Raw genomic sequence first — 20,628 nt, forward strand, 5'->3', positions numbered from 1 at the left:
CCCACCAGGGGGCGGGGCTGGTTGGCATGTGGTGCTGGGGGATTGAACCGCGGTCCCTATGCTTTGCCAAGCTTGTTCTAAGTAGGTGCTTTAGACCACTGAGCCATCTCACCAGCCCCCCAAAAACCTCAGTTCTGTCATATTATTTTGTAAACTAATTTAAAAGGAATCTAGCTAGTTCATTTAACCTTCCCTCTCTGCTCACCTCTGAAATGGGTTTTTTTCCTCACTACTTTCATATGTAGAGGCTTCTATGTCCGGGTACCGCGTGTCACCTTTGGAATGAACTGCCGCTCTCTCAGCAGTCCAAGAATTGCAAGAAGAGCTACATCTGCTGTGCTGAGCTCCTCCCTGGTCTTCCCTCACTGCAGCCTGGGGTTACACAGATGGTGCTGCAGAGGAGAGGACCCTCTCAGTAATGATCCCTCGTAGTATTTAGTGCACACACTCAGGCTTTCATGTGACTGTCACCGAGGCTGTCGCTGTTCTTCGCTTTTGAGTTAGCACACCATTCTGGTTCCCTGCTGCTGCTCGTCTGTGCTCTGTGTCATCTCATGACCCTGTTGCCGCCATCATCAATCCAGCCAGGGCTGTAGCTGGCCCTCTGCCCTTGGCCTGTGTCTGCGCTCAGGTGGATGTGCTACACTGACGACGCTCAAGTGTTTTTCTGGGTTTGTAGCTCAGGAGATTTGTGGTGGGTTTTCTTGTTGTAATGTTTTGTCTTTTGGTACTAGGAATCGAACTTGGGACCTTGTGCTTGCCAAGCAAGTGCTTGTGCCACTGAGCTATTTCCCCCACCCTGTTGTGTGTTTTGACCGGAAGGCTCAAGGAATTCCTGTCACCTTTAGATTTTTTACCTAGCCTAGTGGCCTTCTAGTTTTCTTGTTTGTTTCATTGTCATTGTCATCATTTACATCTTGAACTTGCCTGTGATACATGCTTTTTCTTACTCCCTTCAATCTGGCAGTTTTCCTAACTAGATTCTCCTTCCTTGAATCTGTCCTGCATGTGGCTGCCAGGATAATTTTCCAGAAGCTTTTGAACCCCTTGCCGCCAAACCTACAGCTGGAGGAGAGAGCTTGTGCTGTTGACTTTTGCACTTGCCACTGTGAACTGGACCTGGGCTGAATGAAGTTTGAGTGGATCTTCATTTGCTCAAAACTTTGAATTCTCCCAATAGAGTGCAGGATCAAGTCCGAATCCTACTTTGTGGCTTGCCAGCCTTTTTGTGTCACACTCTGCTTCTTCCACCTTACTCCTGCTTCTTGACACTAATGTGTTGGTGCTTCCTCTGTGCTCTACCACCCTCCCTCCAACTCCTGTGCGGCTCCTTTCCTTTTCCTTGCTGCCGAAGCCCATCCAGGACTGTTTGCCCTGTGCCAGGCACTGTTAGATCATTGAACACATCAAGACAAAATCCCTGTTTTCGAGGGCAACCTGCCCAGTTCACCTTTCTGTTCCTCTGTTGGACAGGAGCTTTCTTTCTCCCCAGTAAATATATTCTGCTCTAATACCAATCAATCCCTGTTTTCTCAGCAATAACATTTGGGGGAAGACACAGTAAACAGAAGTATTCCAGGTAGTCCTGAGCATCCTCAAGAGGAGCAAAACTAGATAGAAGGCCTGGTTGGTGGGGCGTGGCTGCCAAATGTTTGTGCGGGGCAGGCTGCTCTCAGGTGCCCTGAGGGGGTACCATACGCTTCCCTATATGAGGAAGGGGCTTTTCTAGGCAGAGGGGATCTGGTAGAGCCTACGGTGGGTCCTTGTTCCGCTTCTTAGAAGAACTGCTAAAATTAATGTGGCCACAGTAGAATGACCTCGAGGGAAGGGTGCATGGCTACGAGAGGTGGTGGCAGCTTCACATGAGAAGTGTCACCCTGAGGCCACCTTGACTACTTCACTTTGTTAATTTAAACCTTTGAATCCAAATAGCAACTGCAGAAGAAGCTTTCTTTTCTCTGCACAGGGAGTGAACCTAGGGCCCTGTGCATGCTATGCAGATACTCTGCTGGTGAGTTCCCAGCCCCAAATTATTGTGGTTGTAACCCATGGCAGTGTGTTACATAGCGATCAGGAGTATGTTACTGTGTATGTGTGACTGCCTTTGATGCATTCATACGTAAATGTTGGTCTTAACCCACTAAAAGAATTTCACAGTCCACTCTTGGGTCAAAGCGCAAGTGTATATCCACTTAAAGAACCACTGAACTATAGATAGCCTTTGTTGTAAATACAGTCTTTTCATTATTGATAATCTATTTGAAACATTATTAGGGCCAGCCAAATAACTCAGCGGGCTAAAGCCTGCGAGCAGGTGCAGGGGCAGAGGGTTGGACCCTCAGTTCTGCCATGCTGGCCCTGCCCCAGGGCGTGCAGAGATGGCAATTGAGACTGGGCGTGGTGGCACAGATTGTAATCCCAGCACTTGGGGGGCTGTAAAAAGAATCACTGAGTACGATCTAGTAATGAGACCCTGAAACTCTTCTCTAAAAAGACAGGAAAAAAATTATTAGACAGTAATTGTACCTTCATTTGTGGCGCAGCATGTGTCAGCCCTTGTATGCAATTTGTAATGCTTAGATCAGGGTAATTGGCATGACTCGCACCTTTAGCAGTTCACTACTTTGTACAGTTCTGGTTGCAGACAAAGTTGGTTGAAAACCAAATCAAATTCACAGGTCAGGTTCATTGTCAACCGTATAGGGAAATTTAATTTGGTTCGTGCTGTTTTCATTGTGACCACAATCATGAAAAGAATCAAGTTTGTGAAATGAGGTACCAGTGTATTTGGAAATATTTAATTAATTGTTGTCAACTGCGGTCACCGAGCTGTGTGATAGAACATCAGGAGCTATTCCTGCTATCTAGGCACCCCATCCCCTCCAGCCATCACCTCTCTGCCCTGCCTTCCTCACCCCTCTTAGGTCCTGGAAGCTACTCTTTGAGTCTGTGCTTCTTTGAGGTCATGCTTAGCTTCTTTTGTTGTTGTCCCATGCCTACTTGGGACAGTGCGTGGTGTCTGTCCTCCTGGGCTGGAGGCTTTCACTTGGTGTGACGTGCTCCAGCCTCCCACGCTGCTCCAACGAAGAGCATTTCATGCTTCTTGAGTGAACATCACTCTGCACATCACTGGGTTTTCCCGGCCCGTTGGCCCGGAGATGTCGTCTGGGTTCATCTCGTCTGGGTTAATCGGACTCTTGACTGTTGCATGCAGTGTGAGTACAGCTGTCTCTGGTGTGCTGATTTCATTCATTCCTTTTGGCTGTGTGCTGTGCGGCAGTGTGACTGCTGGATCCTGTGATATTTTGGTTTTTGGTTTTTAGGGTGTTTTTTTTTTTTTTTTGTGCATGTGCAGGGTCTCACTACACAGTTCAGACTTGTGGTGATCCTCGTGGTCAGCATCTGTTGGTTTTTTTGTTGTTGTTGTTGTTCCTCGAATGCCTTCAGGGCACTTTTGGCCAGCTGGAGAGGTGTGAGGTTCGAACTCCAGCAACCTGAGGCTGACAGCTTTGTGGAAGCAGCCACTTAAAGGCCTGAGCTTGGGCCAGGCCCCCAGCATGTTTTTGTTGTTGTTGTTGTTGTTTTTTTTTTGTCTTTTTGATAACCATTCTTGCTGGGTTGAGGCAATATCTCATTGTGGTTTTGCTGTGCATTTTCTTTTTTCTTTCTTTTTTTTTTTTTCCTTTGGAACTGGGGATTGAACTCTGGCCCTTGTGCTTGCCAGGGAAGTGCTTATTCTACTGAGCCATCTCCGAGGCCCACATTTTCTTGATTGTTAGTGATATTGAACTTTTCCATATACTTCTTGGTCATTTGTTTATTGTCTGTTGAGAAATACCTGTTTAGGTAATTTGCCCATTTTAAAAATAAGATAATGAACTTTTTTTCATGTAAAATTAAAAAATATACATACACATACACACATGTGTATTTAGTACAGGGCTTCACTACACAGATTGGACTTGTAGTGTTCCTATCCTTCCAGTTTTTGGCCTCCCGTGCTCTGGGATTACAGGTGCACGCCACCACATCCAGTCTCTGTAACTATTTTTGCGTGGCATGTCAGGGATTGAACTTTTAAATACATTTTTTAAAAATTTGAGGGGCCCGGCAGATGGCTTAGTGGAAGCAGGGGCCTGAGCTCAATCCCTGGTTCTGGAAAAAAAAAAAAAAAGTGACTATTTATTTTTTAAGCTTGAAGCATTTGTTTTAGAAACATATATACCAAAGCTTATAGTGTTTGTAGTAATATGGAAAGAGTGGGCTTGGGGCCCATGAGATATAGTCTAAAGCACTTGCTTAGGGATGCAAGTCGATCCACGAGTTCCATATACCTGGCCAGCCCTGGCCCCAGGGCAGGCTGAGCTGGCCACGAGGGGGGGGGGAAGGTGGGCTTGTTTACTTTAATAAATGTTTGTGGGGTTGGATCCTGGAAGCGTCTGGATGCTAAAATACACAGGAGAATACGCTAAATTCTGCCTAACTCCTGAGGCATATATATGGGAGAGGAGAGCTTGTAGTATTACAAATACCAGCTGTGTTACAAGTATTATAAGTCATCATAACATGATGGAATCTCTAATGGTGGAAGTATGGTTAGGGTACAGTGAGATTAGAGAGCTGATTAAGTTTGGGAGTGATAAAGGGAAATTTGGAGAAGATAATGTCTGAACTGGGCTTTGGAAGGAGAAGAGTAATGTTTGGTCATATAAACTGGAGTAAAGAATTCTCAGGCAATCAACATAGAAAAGAATGGTATTATGAGGTAAACAACACTTAATGGTGTTAGCGTAAAGCCAAGGGGAAACGGGGAGGCAGTGAGCTGCAGAGAGGCGCTCGGAGTCTTGCAGGTCTGTGGTACGTTGGAGTTACTGCTTTTAGTAACAGTTGTGCATGTTTGGTGAAAATCATGCATATTCAGAATTACTTGTCGGAAGTTGGCCACGTGGAAAATAAAGGTACCATCTTGACGCAAGTCCAAAATAATCAGTTTTTTTCTGATAATGAGTTACATTACGGTTCTCAGGTATACCCTAGGTGGCCAATAGTTATGCATTGTTTTGTATCAAACAAAAGTTTTAAACAGTCTACTCACCCACTCTATGGAGAAGCATTTGAGAACCCAGACCAGCTGAAGAAATGGGAGATTCCCCTTTCTGGTTATTTCTTGGACATACATTTATGTATATAGAATGGTGAGTGGCCAGTTATTTATTTATGTATATAGAATTTATGTATATAGAATGGTGAGTGGCCAGTTATTTATTCTTTACTTAGCATTAAATACACATATGATTCATTATAATGGCAATTGGAACACATGATTTTATCCTTATTTTAGAGAGATGTTTAAGCTGTATTAGATTGCTTGGAATGTACAAATTTTAAGAGAGTGGAAGGAATATTTGCAACATGTGATAAGCCAGAAATATACACAGTGCACTCTTAGATAGAGACAGTGAAATGGGAAAGGAGGTAAAGGATATGACCAGGAGGTTTCAAAAGAGGAAAGCAGTCTAACTAGTAATTTGAAAGCTGGATTAAAGCGAAGAGTAAACATTTTTAGGGCCAGGGAGATAGCTTAGCGGCATAAATGCCTGCCTGACAAACATAAGGTCTTGAGTTCAGTTCGGGGTACCAAAAAAAAAAAAAAAAAAAAATCTGCCCAGTGTAGAAAAGTAAAAAGCTTGGTAACACTTAAAGTTGCTGTACTTTGAGGAATGACACTAGGTGCTTTTTGCAGGCGTGTAGCTAGTCTAGCTGGTCGGGGACGGGGGTTGTGCCTGGTGTGAGCACTCGGTGGCACCTGTTAATCTAAGGCACGGGCTCCCAGCACACGTGCTCCTTGGCAGCACTAAAGGACCATGCGTATCTTTTGTGCCTCCATAAGGGGGCATGTGCAAGTGGGGCTTTTGTAGCATTGCTTGTAGTACTGAGAGAGGAACAAGAAACAGAAGGGGTCGTCAGTAGGAAAATGACCACAGAAGGGCATTCATACTGGGAATAACATGAGTAGCTTATGCGTACAGTGGGAGACTGTAAAGCGGTGGGTAAAGTATGGCAGCATTTTTGTAAATAAGAGGCAAGACTCCAGAATAGTGTATTTCAGGGGCACATTTATATGTACACACATCAAAGTATATAATCTGTGTTGATGACTGGTTATTTCTTCTTTGGTTTTTTTTGAGACAGAGTCTAGTTGTGTAGTTTAGGCTAACCTTGAACTCACTGTATAGGCCAGGCTGCCTCGAACTAATGGCAGTCTTTCTGCCCCAGCCTCCCAAACGATGGGATTATAGGCATGCGCCAGCTTGTACTCTGGGACCTCTTTTAACTCACTCATGGAGGCAGAGAAAACCCGTGTGACCTCCCAGAGGTCTGCCACCTTGATGTGAGGAGTTCAACCTTTGGACTTGCTGGGGGGAGGGTGTGTGCACACGCAGACTCCAACACCAACTGTGAGAGAGGAATTTGAGGACAGCACTCAGTTCTACACTGGGGAGAGAAAAAGAGTGAAAGCATTATCAGGAAGTAAGATTTTAGTGCATGTGGGACACTTTGAACGTGCTAATTGACAAATCCTTATTTCTAGTGTAATGTGTGTGCAAGTAATTTATAATCTTAAAGTTAAAATAGTTTATAAGCTTTGGATGTGGGACTCTTGAAGGTATCTTTAACCATAAAAGTAATCATGAAGGGCGGGCCAAATAGCTCAGCGGATTAAAGTGTGTGCAAGCAGTCACAGGGGCGGGGTTTGATCCCCAGGTCTGCCTTGCCGGCCCCACTGCCAGGGCACACTGAGACAATTGAGACTGGGTGTGGTGGCACATGCCTGTAATCCCAGCCCTTGGGAGGCTGTAAACAGGAGGATCACTAGTCTGATCTAGTAGTGAGATCCTGAATACCCTATAGACTCTTCCCTAAAAATATTTTTAAAAAGTAATCTTGAGTAAATATTTTTTAACTCTAGGATTATACATATATTCTGGGTTTCACAAAGAGCGGTAATGTTGTAATTGTAATAAGGACACTAGTATGCACTGATTCAATACTACTGAAAAACAGAATGTATATTTAATAAATTAATAAGTAGGAGCTCAGTGGTAGCTTGCCTCACTTGCACGAAGCTCCAGGTTTAGTCCTTGGTGCAAGAGGGGAAAAAAAACCAGTTATAAACCGGCTGGAGTTGCTGAGTTCTCACGTGTAGGACTCTAGGTTTGATCCCTGGCCCTGGCACCACAGAAGCAAAACAGATTTCAGATAATGAAACCTACGAGTCTGCAGCTAAGAAGAGGCGGAGTCTTCCGCACTTCTGACCCAAGTCCCAGCCGCTGGGGAGGCTGAAAGCAGGAGGATCACTATGAGTCTGCCCTGTGTAGTAAGACCCAGCAACAACCAGATACATTAATAATGATGATGATAATGATAATATAAAAAGCATTGTTGATTTGAAAAAAACAAATGCACCTGAAAATTTAAAAGAAGTCCTTGAGAAATTTAATGATACAATTTCCAACAGATTGGACACGAAGAAGTTATTAAACTGGAATAATAGCAGATGAAATTAAGGGGAGTGTAGCTTAGTGGCCAAAAGGCAGAAAATAAATAACAGGATGAGATACAGGGACAGAGTGAGACGTTAGTTGGAATTGCAGGACAGAACAAGGAGGAGATGGTGACTGAACTTCCCAAAACCAGTGAAAGGTATCAGAGTTCAAGAATGTCAGCCGTTCCAGTTAAGATAAAAATAAAGCCCACACCTACACATACCACAGTAAAACCACAGAAAATCAGTAACATAGCGAAAATTCTTAAAAGTAGCTGGAGAAAAAGAAGCTAACCTCAAAGGAGTGAAGATTAGACTAACAGATGATTTCTCAGCAGCAGCAAAGACAGTGAATTGGGTCCTGCACTGTGGCGTGCAGAGCTCCTCCTGCCAAGTAGGATTTTATATCTAGTGAGTGCATTTAAAGAATGGTGGGGAAGGGGCCAGGGAGATGGCTCAGTAGAATAAGTGTTTGCCTGGCAAGCATAGGGGTCTGAGTTCAATCCCCGGTTCTACCAAAAAAAAAAAAAAAAGAATGGGGGGGAAGGAAAGATAGTTTTTTTTTTTTTTTAACATTTATTTATTGTGTGTGTGTGTGTGTGGCCAGCTCAGCCCACCAGGGGGCGGGGGGATTGAACCGCCGTCCCTGTGCTTTGCCAAGCTTGTTCCAAGTAGGTGCTTCAGACCACTGAGCCATCTCTCCAGCCCGGAAAGATAGTTTTTGACAAAAGCAGCCTGCTACAGATGTCTCACCCATGAAAGATAATCCACAGCAGAACGTTCTTGATCTCGTGCTTCCAGCACTGTCACAACTCCGTCAGGCTCCTGAGCATTTGGAGCGTGGCTGGAGTGACCACGAGCAGAGGTTTGGGTTCTAAGTGCCCTAACTTTGCATTCCAGCCTGACGGTGCCTTCCTAAGGTTCTCCTAGGGCGGCGTGCAATGCATCCTGTATGGCAGGGACGAGGGACGTGGGCAGTACAGCAGGCGAGGCATATTGGGAAATGGGAGCCGTCCCTGAGCCTTGGCAAGTGTCTCATAGATGCAAAGCAAGGCCCTGACTGAGGGAGGTGAGTGGGTCACCGTATCTCGGCTGTGAATATCCTGTTCGTTGATCTCAACAACGTAAACTGTAATTCCAGTATGATGTCTAGAAAAAAAGAAGCAACAGTTCATATATTCATATATACATATACAGGCAGTGTTCACATTTTGCAAATTATCTCAGAAAAGATCTGGTTTTCATTTGGTTTCTTCAAACTAGAGTCCAAACAAGGACTACGCATTGTGTTTGGTTGATGTGTTCTGTGGGTCCTTTAGAAATCCATAGGATTTTTAGAGAAGGCAAAGTAAAAATTCTGATTAACTTTAGACTTCATGCAGAACCAGTAAAAGAACAAAAAGTATCTTTAATTTACAAATCAGTAGAGGAAACAAGAACCTCTATAGAAGGAGGCCAAAAAAGAGAGAAAAGAAATAATACAGCTGGGGAGATAGCTTGGCGGTCTAAGCACCTGCCTGGCAAGTGCAAGGACCCAGATTTGATCCCTGGTCCTGCGTGCCGTGCCAGCCCCACACTGAATCCCAGCTCTGGGGAGGCTGAGACAGGAGGATCACTATGAGTCCGAGCTGCATAGTGTGACTCATACCAAATCAATAAATATTTTGGGCCAGCCGAATAGCTCAGCAGATTAAAGCACTTGCAAGCAGGTACAGTGACTGGGGTTCAGTCCCCAGGCCTGCAGTGCCAGCCCGCCCCTGGGGTGCGCTGAGACTGGGCATCTTGGTCCGCGCCTGAAATCCCAGCACTTGGGAGGCTGTAAGCAGGAGAATCATTACAAGTCTGATATAGTAGTGAGACCCTGAACACCCTGCAGACCCTTCCCTGAAATACAAATTAATTAATTAATTGAAAAGGAAATAATAAAACAGTGGCCAAAGGGAAAGCATAAAATGATATTAAAAATTATTAGTTTTAAACCTAGTCTAATCATCTTGATTGAAGGTAAACGGTCACACAAGTGTTGTTTTAGCCTGAGTCCATCAGCTCTTGCCTGAAATAGTGTCCTCAGTAGTGTTCCTGCTTCAGTTCTAGCCCTTGGTGTAGCTGTATACACTGCCCAGTTTCTGCCTTCCCTATGTGTACATCATATAATAACAAGGGTAGCTCTATAAAAATGTCACAGTACTCCTGCTTAAAGCATTCTGACAGGGCTCGGTATAGTGGCACATAACAGTAATCCTCGCACTTGGGAGGGAGAGGTAGGAGTATTGCTGTGAGTCAGAGGCCAGCCTGGGCTACATAGTTCAAGTCCACTCTGAACTGCAGTCAGTCAGTCAGTCAGTCTGTCTCTCTCTCTCTCTCTCTCTCTCTCTCTCTCTCTGTCTGTCTGTCTGTCTGTCTCTTTCTCTCAAACAAAAATAGTTATGGTTTGTGTCTAGTTCCCACAAAGCCTCTTACAGTCATGGGGCAGCTTCTAGAGTTTGTGATTCATTCATGATCCAATGCTGGGATTATGGGTGTGAGCGCTGCACCTGTGGAGAGCCTGCCTGCTGAGTAGGAGAGAGGGGCTTGCTTGCTGCCTGTCCTGCTGCCGCCGCCCCTCCTTTTCTGCTCTTGCTGTTTTCCACCACCATGAACTGCTGCTCTCTGCAGTGTGCCTTTCTGCCTTGGAGCCAGCTGAGTATGGACTGAAACCTCCACAAACTGTGAGCTAAATAAATCCTTCCTTAATTTTGAGTATCAGGTATTTTGTCCCAGCAATGAGAGAAAAGTGACCCTAGCAAACACTACAGTCTGTGTTGTGCCAGTTGCTTCTGAGGCTGTGTACGATGATCTGTTCACGTTTGTCAGTTTCCCTTTGCTCTCTTCATTGTGGCTAACGGCCTTTTCATTGCTGTTTATCTCCCCAGATTGCTTGATCATAGTCCTTAGTGTTAAGCTGCAAGTCCTTAGTGTTAAGCAACAAAACCCCTAATTAGCAGAAAAGAAATTTGTCACACAACTGTAATTGGGATCTTTGGCTCTTGTCCCAATGTTTCTTTTTCTTTCCTTTTTTTTCCCCCCCTATATTTAGGACAGGGTCTACAGGGTCTCACTATGTAGATCAGAGCTGTAGTGGTTCTGCTGTTTTCAGCCTCCCGAGTGTTGGGATTACAGGCGTGTGTCACCATGCCTGGTTTCAGTTGCTGTCTCAGCGCGCCCCGTGGGCTGGCATGGCATGTTGGGGATCAGACCCTGGTCGCTGCGCTCTCCTAAGCAGGCGCTTTAGTCTGCTGAACTACCAGGCCGGCCCTTTGTCCCAGTGTTTCTAAGCACTCCCTACATTTTGTACACTGTCTTCAAGTTAGACCTAAGTGTAGATGCTTACCTGCTGGGTTGAAGTCATGTGACCAAAACCTAGTTGCACAGGAAGTCAGGAAAGCAGGTATACAACAGCAGGGAGTTAGAATTGGGGTAGAGAATAAGTCTGATATACTACTTCATTTATGTTGCAAAGGAAAAAGCCACAAAGACAATTTGAAACTAGTTATTGTCCTGTGGTTGAGGGCCAGGGCAGTGGAGCAAAGGAAACGAAAAAGGAGGTGAGAGTTTTGAGTACACCTGTTTGTGTAATTTTAACTTTAGAAACACATACACACACACACACGGGTTTATACTCATTAAATTAATAGTGAAATTAAAAACAGATTGAGGGGGCTGGTGAGATGGCTCAGTGGTCTAAAGCACCTACTTAGAACAAGCTTAGCAAAGCACAGGGATCACGGTTCAATCCCCCAGCACCACATGCCAGCCGGCCTCGCACCCTGGTGGGCTGAGCTGGCCACACACACACACACACACACAAATAAATAAAATAAAAAAAAAAATAAAATAAAAATAAAAACAGATTGAGGGCAAACAAGCAAGTGAATCTTTGTAAAAACACATAGTTACTTGAACACTAAGTGGTATTTGGAACGATTCCTTGCATTGCATAGTAAACAGTGTGTGCACTGAGGGCAGAAAGAACTACAGAGAGATCTGAAACTTCATGCTTGTTCTGTTGCTAGTTGTAACACTGGCACTTTCAGGGCACCATGGTACGCACTGTGGCTTAAAGCCGCTGGAGCCTTTTTGCTAATGTTAGGAGCCAGCTGAGTTACAAGCACAACTCAAAAGAAGCTAACTAAGCAAAAAGAAAATCTAACAGTGCTCAATTCAGATCGTAACTCTCAATATGAATTCATTATTTAAAATGTTTCTCTTGTTTTGTTTTTTGAGATAATATCTCACTGAGTAGCCTAGGTTAACCTTGAACTTGTGGTGATCTTTCCTGCCTCAGCCTCCCAAGTGCTGGGAGAAAGGTGTGTAGCACAAAGGCCAATTTTTGATTAGAATTTAATCAAACTTCTAATATTTCCTTGTAGTTTGCAAGTGTTGAGAGAGGGCAGGAGATGCAGCTCTGTGGTGGAGCACATGCCCACCACGTGGAAGCTCTTGGGTTCAGTCAGTAGCACCACAGCGTGAATAACAGAAAGAGACATGGAAGACGGAGACATTGGGGCTGCGCTGTGTGCATAGTTCAGTGGTGGGCACAGACCCAGTGTGGAGAAGGTCCTGGCTTGGAGCCCTACCAGCACCACATATCCAAAGGGAAAGAGGTTAAATGTTAATTGAGGAAACAGGAAAATTCAGAATGTTCATGTCTTGGTAGCTTCTCTCCCTGCTGAGACAAAATACCCAGTGCCCCAAATTAAGGAAGGAAAGATTTATTAGTTCAGTGTGTGGAGATTTCAGTCCATAATCAGCTGGTTCCAAGGCAGGGTAGAACATGTCAGAGGGGCAACCAGCAAGATCAGTGTGTGATGGGTGGGACGCCAGTCTTTTTTTTTCTTTTTGTTTTATGTATTTGGTACAGGGTCTCACTACACAGCCCAGACTCGTAGTAATCCTCCTGTTTTCAGGGTGTGCACCACCATGCCCAGACTCAGTTGCAGGTTCAGCTCGCCTGGGGGCAGGGCTGGTATGACGTGTGGAACCAGGGGTCGAACCCTGGTCCCTGAGCTTGCCAAAACAGGTGTTAGTCCACTGAGCTATCTCGCTGGCCTCTTTGTGTGCCTTATGCTGTTTACAGGTTACCTGACCTTGGGTCAGTGGCCCCAGTAAGTGGGCCACTCCCACCCTTAATCCTACCATTGGACCAGGAGTCCTCACAAATTCTAGAGTCAGCCACCTGGGAGAAGCCCACCCCTAAGATGGCATGAGGCCCTGGGATGACATCCAGACACCAGCCACAGCAGTCAGACAGAGGAGACAGTTTGCATCAGCATGTCAGTGCCTTGAGTGAAGAGTGGGCATAGTAGATGAGAGAAGGTCGTGCAGTTTGCATAAAGGAGTAGGATGAAAACGACCAGCTTTAAATTCACAGTGTGGCTGATGGGATATAGGTGTTTATGTATCGTATGCATGTCCCTGTATACACAGTTCTGTGTTTGAAATTTATGTGATAGAATTTAACATTTCCTGTTGATAGACATTTAGGTTATTTACAAGTTTTCTCTTTCTGCACTTAGTTTGTCTTACGCACGTTTTCTCTCTGTGCGCACCTGTTAAGAGTGCACAGATGGGTATGTTCCTGGCCAGAGGGTGCGGCATCTTTTACTCGGCCAGCTGTTGGTGGGTGGTGGGTGGTGGGTGAGTGGTGCTAGAGAGCCCGCATCCTGGTCAGTGGGTTCCCGGAGGTTCTGCACAGGCTCCCAGAAGGGGCTCATTGGATGGAATCCTATTACGGGGTGTTGCCTGGTGCTGGCTGGAGAAGCTAGAGTTGAGTCAGCTGGGAGCCATTGTGACCTTTAAGGTGTGAGGTAATGCGTGTGTAAGACTAAGGGTGGGAGGAGCGAGAAGTCCTAGTGAGAGGATCTCAGCACATGTGTTCTTTCGTTGGCAGGATATTGATGCTTTACTGTTGCTACATATGACAGCCAGCAGTTGACTGGCTTCCCTGTGTAAGGAGCAGGTAAGTTGTGCCTCCCTGACAAGCACCAGCCTTGGCTTCCTCCTCTGCTGCACTCTCCTTCCGGTTAGTAGTGTGATTGAAAATAAAGTAGTACTGGGTGGGTAGTATTGGTACCTTTAAAATGTTCTGTCTAACTGTTCTGTAATGCCTCTGTCCAACAGAAAAGTATGTAAAGCCTTTTTTTTTTTTTGAGACAAGGTTTCACTATGCAGCTCGGGTTGGTCTTGAACTCAGTTTGTAGCCCAGACTGGCCTTGAACTCAAAGGGATCCTCTTGCCTCAGCCTCTTGGGTGCTGGGATTATAGGTGTGTGCCACTATGCTTGACCATAAGCAACACTTAAACATTTCTTGTAGCTACATTAAAAAAGTAATGTGAAGTTAATTTTAATGTCTATTTTTAAATCTCACATGTTCAAAATATTTTGTAATTGTTTTGCTTTTAAAATTTTTCTCTTGGTACATTTTAGATACACATAATGATTACATTCATTGTAGGGAATTTGTGCCTGTACAGGATAGATCTTGATTCCTCTTTTTTCCTTAATCTCCCCTCCTTTCAACCCTTCTTCCCTCCTTATTTACAAAGCCTTGTTACCATTTTTTCCTTTCGATTCTTTTTTAAAATTTTTTTCCTTCCTTTCTCACTCCTTTTCCTTGCTCCCTTTCCCGTTATCATCCTCTTCCCCAATATCTGTCATACATATTTGTCCTTATTTACATTTTTTATTTTTCACATCAGAGAAACTACAAAATGTGTGTCTGATTTCACATAAAGAGTATAGTCTCAAGGTACATCTATTTACCTAGAAATGTCGCAAGTTTTTCCCTTTTTATAGCAGAGTAGTACTCCATCATATGAAAAACAATTTTATCTATTCGTAGATTGATGGGCATCAGAATAATACTATTTCAAACAAGAAATCACTGTAATAAAGCCTAGTCATAATAGTTCACATTCTTTTTTGCTATTAAGTCTTCAAAATCTCCTGCATTTCTGATTCATGTTCCTGGCACCTGTGTGGGACACTCAGCTCTAGAAACCTTCAATCACTTTGTTAGCAAGTACGGGCCCACGCGATCTTGCTTCGTGGTCCTGTTGCTGGTCACTAGATAAGCTCTGTCTTCTTGCCTAGGCTTGTCTGGATTATACTCACTTCGGTCCAAAAGTAAGTTGAGGCACCAGATGAAGCAGGTGTATAGATTTCTTATCTTCATAGTTGACCTTTTGGTTCAGAGCAGAACGGACCTCAGGTTTTAGGTGCTAGATGTGTCATTTAAATAGCTGCCAGTAGGAAGAGGGATTCGGGCCGGTTCCACCCTTGTCTGGTGACTAGGAATTCTGTTAAAGCAAGGCTGACTTAGGGGCTGAGCAAGTATGGTGTTAATTATACTTTCTGGACTATGAAATTGTCAGCTTAGTTTGTGCTAAAACTAGAATGTCAGGACTTTTTTGATTGTCCGTGCGTTCTGGAACCAGCCACTGTGGTTCCCAGCACCAGTGGACAGCGTGGCCCTCCCTTTATGTCTCTAGTTATCTGAAAAATGCTGGCAAGCATGATTGCTGTTCTGCAGTGTTGTAGGATTGAATTAGTTAACGTGTACATGCTTCCTAGATCGTGCATGGGTAGCGCACGTCAGTGCTGGCGCTTCACACGTGTGCAACGTCGGGCATTCTTAGCACTTCACAGCAGGGGAGTCGTGGTCCGCAGGTACCAGAGAAGGGAAGGTTCCTCCTGAGGACCCTGAGTGGTGGTTCCTTCTGAGGACCCTGAGCAGGCTTTCAGGGTGCTGGAACAGGTGCTGCGAGAGAACCCAGGACTCACTGCCTCCGTGTGCTCAGGCGAGAGAATGCCTGTTTGGGAGGACACCAAGAAGATGTGAGCTGAGGGCTGTTGCATGTGCCTAGGCCGTGGTCCAGAGTTAGCTGAGGGCTGGAGCAGGGAGAGCTCTGCACAGCTCACAGGACCTTGGCTTTCATGCTGAGGTCCGACTCAGGGGCGTGTGCAACTCCTGCCCCTCGCTACCTACGGGGATGCTTGAGTTGGCATTTGACCCACCTGGGCAAAGGACCCATTATTTTGTAATACTGTGCATCCTGTACCCATAAGAAAAATGGTGAGATTTGTGTGCTCAGGCACAAGAAGAGATGTCTGATAAAAGGGATTCCTGTTCATTGAAAACAAGAAAGTTGCAAAATAGAATGGTATGGTGCCTTTTCTTGTGTTTTTATTTCTAAAAAGACCGGGCTGGGGAAATAGCTCAACAGCACAGTGCCTGCCTGGCAAGTGTGAGGTTGTGAGTTCAATTCCTGATACCCCCATAAAACTCCTCAAAATAATTGTTTTTTAAAAGACCATGTTTCTATACATGTGGAAAGATCTAGAAGAATACACACTGCACATAATACACAGAAGGCAAGATAGGACTTTGGACTATGTATTTATTACATATAATGAGCAATATTTGTTTGCTCTTTATTTTTTGAAAAAGCACATAAATGCAAGTCTCATGACAAAGACTCATGATCTTTTGTGTCATTTTCTGCTCCAAATCCACCAAGTCTCTTATAAATCTATTTTATAAATACTTCAGCTACTCTAATTCTTTATTAGATTTATAAACCTTTTTACTCTTTAAATCTTACCTTTTTTCCTTGCATTTCCTTCCATATTTCTAAACAACAAAATTATGCTTCATCTTGATTTCTTTCACATTTTAGCTATCTTTTGACCTTAGTTATGAGGAAGGCACTTGTGCTCTGTAAACCATTCCCATGAGTATTTTTCTTTCTTTTTCTCTACTGTTGACTGAAAAATTTGCTTGCAGTAGTATTGAGTGGTTATTACAACTCTAGAACTGGTTTTTTTTAGCTACCCACATCTACATCAAAGGAAATTATCTACCTATATGTGTATATAAAGAATTGTTTTCCCTTTTCTAAGACCCTTTCCAGGTTGAGGCATGGCTGCTGTCTTTTTTTTAAAATTTGTGTGTGTGGTCCAGGGTCTCACTGTGCAGCTCAGACTCATAGTGATCCTCCCATTTTCAGCCTCCCCAGCCCTGGGATTATAGGCATGCACCACTGTGCCAGGTCTCTGGCAGGCTCATTGTGCCCAGGGGCAGGGCCGGCTTGGCTGGCATGGCATGTGGTACCAGGGATTGAACCCCTGTCCTCGCATTTGCCTAAGCATGCGCTGAGTTCGCTGAGCTGTCTCTCTGGCCTGGAGATGATGCTTAACTCTCTTCCCTCCTCCTTAGGTTGCACCCTGACTTCCTGAAGCCCTGCTGTAGCTTTTTTGTTGCACTCCTGGGTGTGGCAAACACATCTTGCCAAAGTCACACTAGTGTTTTTTTTTTTTTTGTTAAGGATATATGGGTGTTTTTTTTTTTTTTTTTTGTTAAGTTAAAAAACAAGAAGAAGAAAACCCCATCAGATAGTCAGGGCTGGAAAACCCAAATGTACCTGAGTTTGAAATGATGCTTCTCATGCTTTAGAGAGATTGCACAGGGAAATAAGTTTCAACCCTGGGAGGATAACTTCTTTTCTACCCTAGCAGGTTCCCTGTGTTCTCTGATTTAGGACCCAAGAAGTAGAAAGGTTAAAAATGTTTCTGCTTTGCCAAACAGGCAGTGCTGACCTTAGCAGGGCCCTTTGGGTTAAATGAGGCAGTAGTGATAATAAAATTTGGCAAGATGTTGGAGACTTCTGTTATTGTTGAACTGCCTGTTCCCTCCTCTCCCTACCTCCTGGCCTCCTTTCACCCTATTAGACCCAGGATCTCACAGCCAGCCAGCCAGTGCTGTACATTGAGCTACATCCAGGCCCTCAACAGTTGGTCTCTTCTAAAAATGTAGGGTCAAGAAGATAGCTCATTCCTGAATTCAATCCCTAGTACTGCAAAAAAAAAAAAAGTAGATAATTTAGTGGTAATGCCCAAGAATACTTTAATACAGTTTTACATTTTCCCTTGGAATCACATTTACCGTTTTGTTTCTTACTATTTAAAACTGCTGTTCAACATCTGATTTTTTTACATTAAAGACTTACTAACTTAGCTTTAATTTTGGTGGAAGAATTTTAGTTGTTAATTATATGTATAACGTACTTTTTATGGGAGAGGAAAAATTTATTTTTGTTACTATGCTATATATGTTTCTAGATATTTTTCATTGCATTTTTCAACATAGTTAAGGGCACGCTGAATATATAGACTCTTGTTTCTTACTCTTTAATTTTTTTTTTAAATATTTATTTATTTTTATTTATTACATTTATTTATTGTGTGTGTGTGTGGCCAGCTCAGCCCACCAGGGGGCGGGTCTGGCTGGCATGTGGTGCTGGGGGATCGAACCGCGGTCCCTGTGCTTTGCCAAGCTTGTTTCAAGTAGGTGCTTTAGACCACTGAGCCATCTCTCCAGCCCCACTCTTTAATTTTTTTAAAAAATTGTTTTATTAATGTATTTATTTATGTATTTGGTTCAGGGTCTTGTTATTCGGATTCGTGGTGATCCTCCTGTCTCAGCCTCCTCAGTGCTAGGATTACTGTCATGTGCCACCATGCGTGGTTTCAGTGGCTGGCTCAACCTTGGGCTGGCACAGCATGTGGTACTGGGGATTGAACCTATGTACTTGTGCTTGCCAGGCAGGTGCTTAGACCACAAAGCTATCTCCCTGGCCCAAGACTTCTGATTTTAAGCTGTTACATATTACAGTATTTGTAAATATTTTAAAACAAATATATGTTTAAAAGATACTTTGTCTTTTAGAGATTTGTACTAATGTATTTACAGTTAAAAAGATATGCTGTCTAATAATTCAAAATAGTATGGAAAGGCAAGTAGATCAGCCATAAATGGATGAAATTTGAGTTTATGGTTCAGAGAATTCATTGTACTATCATCTACTCTTTTTTTTTTTTCTTTTTATATTTGGTACAGAGTCTCCAGGGTCTCACTATGTAGTTAGGACTCATGATGATTCTCCTGTTTTCAGCCTCCCAAGCGCTGAGATTACAGGCATGTGCCACCGTGCCCAGTCTCAGTTGCCGTTGCGCCTTGGGGGATTGAGCCCTGGCCATTGTGCTCTTGTCTAGCAGGTCGTTGGGCTCCTGAGCCCTGTGGCTGGCTCATCTACTTTTAGATATACTAAAAAGTTTCACATAATAAAAAGAAAAAATAACAGACTACAGTATTTCATTATAACATCTCAGTTGCCTTTTACCACTATTTGTAGTTGGGGATTGTTGCAGCTTGGCTTTGGGGGCCCCCCACCCCCTCGCAAGCCACAGCTGGGGCTCTCTCAGAGGCGGCTGGTCTAGTGTGACACCGGAGCTGATTCACGGTGCAGTGCTGGCCCAGGGGCTAGGGTGCAGGGTAGTGGGCGCTACCTGCCCTGAGAAGTCGGGATAAGGTAAAAGGGCGGAGGACGTTGTTAAGGCCCCGTGCTCGCTTGGTTCTGCTGTCTTCTGCCCACCATGGACTGTTCTTCTGTGCCACCCTGCCTGTGCCGCCACCCTGCCTTGGAGCCAGCCGATGATGGACGGAGGCCTGTGCAAACTGTGAGCCAGAGCAGCCTTTCCCCCTTCAACTTCGGGTGTCAGGCATTTTGAACAACGTGACTGAATATTTCAAATACTTACGATGATTTATAGAAGATAATTGCTACATCAGAGTATAAACGTCTTAAAGGCTTGTGGTCAAATTGATGAAACTAGAGGAATTTCATTGAATTTGTAGTTGTACTTGTTGGGCACAAAAACAATACAGTAAGTTTATTCTAAAAACTCTATGAAAGTCAATCAAGGTTTATGAAGTACATCAAAATAGGCTTAATTTTGCTTTTATTCATTTTCTTCTTTAATGAGGTTACTAGTGACCATTTCCATGGATTTAATACTTTACAATTTGATAACAGTGTTTTCATATCTGGGACCACTCTAGGCCTGAGTAATTACTGGTAGTAACTCCTGCTACCACCAGATGGCTCTCTCCATCCGTACAGAACTTGAGCAAAAGGCTCCTACTGCATTTTGAAGTTTCTCTGTATGTCTTATGAAATGCTTTTTAGACGTGGTAAAGAAGCCCAAGGTCCGGAGTTTTATCCCTGGAACCGCAAAAATGAATGAATGAATGAATAAATAAATTTTAAAAATACCAGTACCACCAAAAAAAGGGAAAAAAAGCACAAAAAGAAAAGAAAAAGAGAAATTGAAGGTAAAATTCATTCCAGTGGCATTTTATGGTTTGTCTGCAACAATAAATTGTTAAGGAGAGGGTCTGCAGTGCCACAAGCGTCTTTTCAGCATTTTTACGTTCTTTAAAATTTATTGAATTAAATTATATTTCTTCATTTTCTTGGAGGAATTTAAAGCACTAACCATTTAAATAATGCTCTGTAAGTCTAGCACTTTGCCTTTAAGGAATTCAGTATACATACATTAAGGGGGGGTCAGCTAGGGACCTGGCCTCACTTTTGTTGTTTGAATGCAAACATTGAATTCCCCGAAGAGTTAGAATTATTCTACACTGATATGTATGGCTCCTTTCAGTGAGAATCAGAAATGATTGCTGTGTTTTGATATTTTTTGTTAAAGTTTTGCCAACTATCTTAGAGCATTTTGATTTGGGCCTTGCTTAATCTTATGTGCAATTTCTTTCATTGATCACCAACCTTATTAGATCCATCAGTACCTCTTTATAATATATTGTTCTTTCTGTTAATGTGGAGAGAAAAATCAGCTAATCTTTCCTACTTGCATGGTTTATGTTATAATGCAAAGGAGAAACAGAGAAGCGATGTATTGTAAAGTCTGTGTTGAGCTCTGTAAACAGTTAAGCAGGTGGTGCTACATGACACAGAGAGATGGTCGCATGCTTGCAGCTGCATATAGACTCACTTGCGCTCAGCTGTTCAGTTAAACCCTGTACGAGGGCTTTCCATCTTTAATCTCTAAAATGTCTTTATAAATACGCAGAAGTCCCACTAGGGGGCAGCGCAGACTCCATTAAGACCAACTCATTCATAGGTGTGCAGCTCTGTTAGTCTGCTGCACAGCTATATATAAATATAGATATATATATATA

At 43.7% G+C, this 20,628-nt stretch overlaps 1 protein-coding gene across 2 annotated transcripts in view; it reads left to right on the forward strand.

Annotated features, from left to right (window-relative positions):
* The window catches only part of Gabpb1 (GA binding protein transcription factor beta subunit 1), a 55,599-nt gene that overhangs the window by 7,530 nt on the left and 27,441 nt on the right, over window positions 1-20,628 (forward strand). Inside the window, exons 1-2 of one of the 2 annotated variants that reach the window (XM_023724049.1) lie at window positions 1,967-2,011; window positions 13,476-13,544. The exons of the other annotated variant lie outside the window; for it this stretch is intronic. The gene's annotated coding sequence lies outside the window, so the exon portion shown is untranslated. Of the gene's footprint in view, window positions 1-1,966; window positions 2,012-13,475; window positions 13,545-20,628 lie in introns of those variants that run through there. 2 annotated transcript variants of the gene reach the window in all.

Source organism: Octodon degus, unplaced genomic scaffold (assembly GCF_000260255.1).
Source record: "Octodon degus isolate 3935 unplaced genomic scaffold, OctDeg1.0 scaffold00105, whole genome shotgun sequence".
In the NCBI taxonomy this organism is placed as follows: Eukaryota; Metazoa; Chordata; class Mammalia; order Rodentia; family Octodontidae; genus Octodon; species Octodon degus.